The sequence below is a fragment of the Mytilus trossulus genome, chromosome 9, assembly GCF_036588685.1.
Source record: "Mytilus trossulus isolate FHL-02 chromosome 9, PNRI_Mtr1.1.1.hap1, whole genome shotgun sequence".
NCBI lineage: Eukaryota > Metazoa > Mollusca > Bivalvia > Mytilida > Mytilidae > Mytilus > Mytilus trossulus.
In genome coordinates, this window is record NC_086381.1 from 69,651,555 (window position 1) to 69,657,615 (window position 6,061).

General features: G+C 31.1%; 1 protein-coding gene across 4 annotated transcripts in view; it reads right to left on the minus strand.

Moving 5' to 3' along the window:
* LOC134683320 (uncharacterized) overlaps nucleotides 1-2,687 on the minus strand; it is a 62,369-nt gene extending 59,682 nt beyond the window's left edge. For 3 of the 4 annotated variants that reach the window (XM_063542530.1, XM_063542524.1, XM_063542528.1), the window contains exon 1: nucleotides 2,597-2,687. The gene's annotated coding sequence lies outside the window, so the exon portion shown is untranslated. Of the gene's footprint in view, nucleotides 1-2,544 lie in introns of all 4 variants that reach the window. The other variant, XM_063542527.1, reaches the window with a different exon arrangement.
* Nucleotides 2,688-6,061: the final 3,374 nt, after the last annotated feature.

Here is a 6,061-nt window from a genome sequence, read left to right on the forward strand (position 1 = left end):
CTGAGAGTGAAGTGGCTCAGTCAGCATGTGAAGCTCTGTAACATGCTTTTAAAATGCCAGGGGTATTTTATTTGTTTTAATCACATTTTAAAGAGGTATGTTTTTATTATTTTTATCAATTTTAATTGGGGATGTTTTTACTGTTTTTATCACATTTTAAAGGGGAATGTTTTTACTGTTTTTATCTTATTTTAAAGGGGTATGTTTTTACTGTTTTTGCCACTATGTTTGGTACAGACTGAGAGTGAAGTGGCTCAGTCAGCATGTGAAGCTCTGTAACATGCTTTTAAAAGGCCAGAGGTATTTTATTTGTTTTTATCAAATTTTAAAGGGGATATTTTACTGTTTTTATCAAATTTTAATGGGGATGTTTTACTGTTTTATCTAATTTTAAAGGGGGATGTTTTTACAGATTTTATCAAATTTTAACTGGGGGAGTTTTTACCGTTTTTACCAAATTTTAATGGGGAATGTTTTTACTGTTTTAATCACATTTTAAAGGGGAATGTTTTTATAATTTTTATCAATTTTAATTGGGGATGTTTTTACTTTTTTATCGAATTTTAATGGGGAATTTTGTCTTATTTTAAAGGGGTAAGTTTTTACTGTTTTTGTGCCAAATTTTAATTGGGATGTTTTTACTATTTTTATCTGCTTTTATAGAGGGATGTTTTTACTGTTTTTATCGCATTTTAAAGGAGATGTTTTACTGCTTTTATCAAATTTTAACTCAGGTGTTTTTACTTTTTTATCAAATTTTAAAGGGGATGATTTACTGTTTTTAATGTTTTTATCAAATTTTAAAGGGGGATGTTTTTAATGTTTTTATCATTTTTTACATGTGTCAAATCAAAGACTTTAAAACTGGTACTCCAAATGGAAGAGACATGTGTCTTACTGTGGGCATTTGTCTTGGTGAACTAGCACCTTAAAGTCCAGATAACCCACAGGCTAGCTGGCTAGTACAAGCAGACAGGTACTTTTGTACCATTTGGCATTTTTAAAACTTTTGGCTATTTTTACTTTTGGACTTTTACTTTTTTCTATTGTATTTTTTTTTAATTGTTTTCAAAAATTATTTACACCATTCAGTTAAATACAAATTTAGGCTGCATAATGGTTATCCAATGATAGTTTCTTTTTTCAAAAATTACATCACACATTTTGGCTTATTGTAACTTTGGCTGTTACCTTAGATTTTAAGAAATGATATATATGATAACCATTTCATATTGAAAATAAAAACTACAATTCAAAATTGGCTCAATACTTAAAAATATTTCCATATTTCATCTCAAAATGTTTTGATCTTTTAAACATTAAAAGTTGTATTCTTCCATGCCTAGTTCAAATTTACTTCTTGATTATATATAATTAAAAACCTTTTTATTTACTAATAAATTTTACACACTAGGATATCCAACACAAAGAGTGGTTTAATGAAAGTAGTTTTACTCTTTTCTCTCCTGTAGTTTCTATTTTCTTTAGAAAATTGATAACGTTTAACTTCTTTTAAAAATTACTGCAGTATGAAAATTTACAAGTTAACAGCCTTTCTTGTTACTGTTTATGTGCTGCTTATATATTAACATTGTAGCACTTCACAGTAACTAGATAGGGTTGCAGCTTTTCTACATTTTTTTGCAGCATATATGCAGTAATAAACACTTGCTTTCAATCTCATAAATTTTGCTTTCCTGCAGTCTTTTGAAATGCCTGTTCAACATCTTTGAATAACATTATTGTTATGAAGTCTTTGTGCATCTTTACTATCGAGTTTATTATTCATTATCATTATATGGGATTTGTATCTTATTTTGCAGTTAGCTTAAAAACTTATATTTTGTGGTAAACTTTCAATATTAGGAAAAATAACTCTGTAAAAAATATCTACCAATTTCAAGGAGAATACAAAAAAAAATAGAACACTGAGACAGATTGTGTGCAGATGTCAATTGTCCATATACTGTCCATTTTAATCAATACTACTCACAACATGTATTATATAAGGGGAGATTCAAACCTCTTTCCCAACTTAGTTTATTTTGGCACCCTCTGCAGGAACAACAAAAAATAAAGGGCTGCGCTTTCGGGCATTAAATACGCCCGTTGCTCTTTTAACTTGTCTTTTATGCTTTAAAGGTAATGTTTTGGTTGTAAATACGGCCATATTAGCCTAAAGATAATGATGAACCTTAATCTGTGGGTCTCCTTGGGGTCTAAGGCTCTTAGCGGGACGCGGGATTGTTTATTATTTATAGGTGTGACACATGAAACTCAAATTATTGTGCCGTGAAAACGGGAAATGAAGTCTAGCGGGACATGGGATATTACAAAAAAATGAGAATTGCTTATGTACATTGTGTAAGCAGGATACAGGTATCTGACAAAACAGTTTGCAGGATCCGGGATCAGAGTCCCCCTAATCTGTTAATGATACCATAGTGATAATCTATTTTGCATGGTGGTAACGATAATTTTTCAATAATATATATAATAACCACTGCCACACCGAAATCAAAACCTTGCTTTTATTTTACTTACTTTTGTGAGTACGGTTATTTCTATACAGATAACTATTTATAATTGTTCTCACCTGTAGGCTGTATATAAAAACAAGCAGGGGGATATATGCAAAGGGAAAAGAAAACAAACTATTATGCTCGAGAGATTTCATTCGAGACCCTCTAAATCTTTCCATACTATTAAATGGACAAAAATCAAAGTTTGGAAACACAATCAAAACTATTTTGTCACATTAAAAAAAATCCACCAGCTTTTTTGCGGCATCTTTAATTTGGTGTGGGCAACGTTCAGTACAATTCCCAAAATATATCACCAATCAAGAAAATATACTATAATATATGTACAACGACAAATTATAAGCCCAACTGGTACGGACAAGTCAAGAGATGTTCCGAAATCTATAAATATTACCTTTTTCACCTGGACATGACCAAAGGGGAATAACTAGAAAATATTTCGCATCATAATTACTAATATTTTTTTTAGAAAAAACAAAATATGATACAATGATATAAAATATTTATAAATATTTACCAACTGTGATTCCGGTAAGATATGTACTCATGAACATACATAATATATTAGCAAGTAGGCCTATGTAATAAATTAATTGAATCATGATCACTGAAATTGGTGAGGGTAGACTTTTTTTTTGTTAGAATATTTTGGAACTTTATACACACAAAAAATGCAAATGAAAAGGAACATGCATGAACCAATCTAGTTAAAATATATATCTCTAATTTCGTTATACTAGCTACGTTTTTACTACATATGAGATCAAACAACTATATGTAGTATAACCAAGGATTTGTATAGTAATACAAATCATAATCCTTGGTATAACATAGTATAACAAAATCAGAGATTTACATTTTAATTAGATTGATGCATGAACAAAACATGTAAATGTTGAATATATGACGTTCCTTGTGATATGTTGGCATATGATGGAGCCGTTTTGTTGCACATATAGCAGTCCCATTAACCTGCAAATAATGATCTCCATCAAAGTGAAGTTGTTTTTTTTTAGTACCAGCGTGAGCATTTTGACCAGGCCGCTCAGTAGCATGTGGATAATTTACTGGTCTGGAATTTTAAACTTATTTACATGCATCAATGACATCTGCATGTGTCATATTTGTGTGGAGGGAGTTACTATCCATAGAAACAAGTGTTGTGTCGGAGGGAAGTGGATTTAATACAAATTTAGGCTGCATAATGGTTATCCAAGTGTTGTGTCGGAGGGAAGTGGATTTAAGGCCTAGAAACAAGTGTTGTGTCGGAGGGAAGTGGATTTAATACAAATTTAGGCTGCATAATGGTTATCCAAGTGTTGTGTCGGAGGGAAGTGGATTTAATACAAATTAAGGGGTGTCTTCTGGCTATTCCTACATTTTGTATTTTTCTATTCTGGCTATTCCTACATGGGGGATTAGTGGAATAACAATAGATGCTGTTATTGCAAGATATGTTGTTTTAATCATTAGTCTCTAATTAGGTCCCAGGTAACTTTAACTGTGGATTTTAAATAAAATAACTATTTATTTGAAATTTATGTAAAAAATGTTGCTTATTTTTTGGTAGTTGGAAAACCCGTATCAAGTTTTATGATAAAGTGTTTCTAATATGGAATTTCTTGAAAATAAAATCATTTAAAAGAAAAGGTAGTTAAAGCATTTAATAGTACCCACCAATTTCAACTTAAGCTTTAAAGATTTGAATGGTTTCATATTATTTGAATAAAAAATGATTTTTTAACAACAAATCATTTAGAAGGTTGACATAATAAACTAAAGAAGTTAGCCAATGCACCACACCCAAACATCTTCAGCATGATCAAGTTGTTGAGTCAAGAAGAAGCCTTCCTTGCTCTTGCTTCACACTAAGCATTAAAGAATTTGTGGTAAACATGGTCCAAGAAGGAGAAAATATACAGGGAAATAGATGACAGACTTTGTGATGGTTTTTTTTTTCTAAATCCATAGGATGTCAGATGTGAACAGCTTGATATTTTAGTCTGAGATGGATGAAATTTTTTATTAGTTGTTATCGGATTTAAACTAGCTGTCACTAACTGCGAGTACTCTCAGATCTGTACAAATTGTTGTCTTGTTGTGGGGATGTATTAGTACTCGTTCACGTCCACTTGGTGTTTTTGTGAGATGTATTTCTATTTGTCACTTCGGGGTCTTTAAGCTGACTATGCGGTATTGGCTTTGCTCATTGTTGAAGATTATTCGGTCACCATTCGGTGACCTATAGTTGTCAATTTCTGCGTCATTTTGGTCTCTTGTGGAGAGTTGTCGCATATGGAAATATACCACAGTTTCCAATTTTTGTATTCTAACATTGAAAACAAGGTTACAGAATGATGAAAGTGTGCCAATCTAGTATGTATAGATGCTGCTTCTCATTCATTCAGACTTTGTTTATTCTTATGTGTTTAATTAAATGAAATTTTTTACTGTCTAAATGCTCTGCTTTAATGTCAATTTAGTGTACTTTTGGTGCTTTATTTCAATGAGTAACTCAAAATTTATTTCTTATTTATTAGCGCTTTATTTCAAAGAAAAATTACTACAATTTAGATAACTTTATATTTCAATTGATATCATTTACAAATGTACTTTTCTATAATTTCAAATACTTGTAAATTACATTGAGCCTATAAATTCATTTAGTGTTTTTGAATATTATTTACCACAAATTTGCTTTTAACAAATTTATATATAAAATATTGAAATATTGAATGAATTTAAAATATTGTAATAAAATTTATGTTCTTTTTCTTTATTTTCCACAAGAATTACCTGGATTTACCTTAAATAATTAGTTAAGTGTTGTTACAATATAATCCTATGATAATCTGATTGTTTACATACAAATTCTGGGAACTCCTACATAAGATTTTACTATTTTACCTATAAAATTCAAAATGTAGGAATAGCCAGAATGAACCAAATTAAGGCTGCATAATGGTTATCCAAGTGTTGTGTCGGAGGGAAGTGGATTTAAGGCCTAGAAACAAGTGTTGTGTCGGAGGGAGGCGGATAATGGATTGTATCTTGAATGTGAGATGGTAAGTCTTCAACATGTTGACGAAGATGAAAGTCAACTCTTTAATGTGAGATGGTAAGTCTTCAACATGTTGACGAAGATGAAAGTCAACTCTTTAATGTGAGATGGTAAGTCTTCAACATGTTGACGAAGATGAAAGTCAACTCTTTAATGTGAGATGGTAAGTCTTCAACATGTTGACGAAGATGAAAGTCAACTCTTTAATGTGAGATGGTAAGTCTTCAACATGTTGACGAAGATGAAAGTCAACTCTTTAATGTGAGATGGTAAGTCTTCAACATGTTGACGAAGATGGAAGTCAACGAATTCCGACATTTTCCGTCGTATGACTGTTCGCTGATACTTTATGTCTTCCTTGGTTATTGGCCTATTGAATTTTAGGTAAAAGATAAAATCTGCCAGGTCACGTTTGGATTATCTGGTTTCAAATATTCAACAGTTGTGCTAATATTGA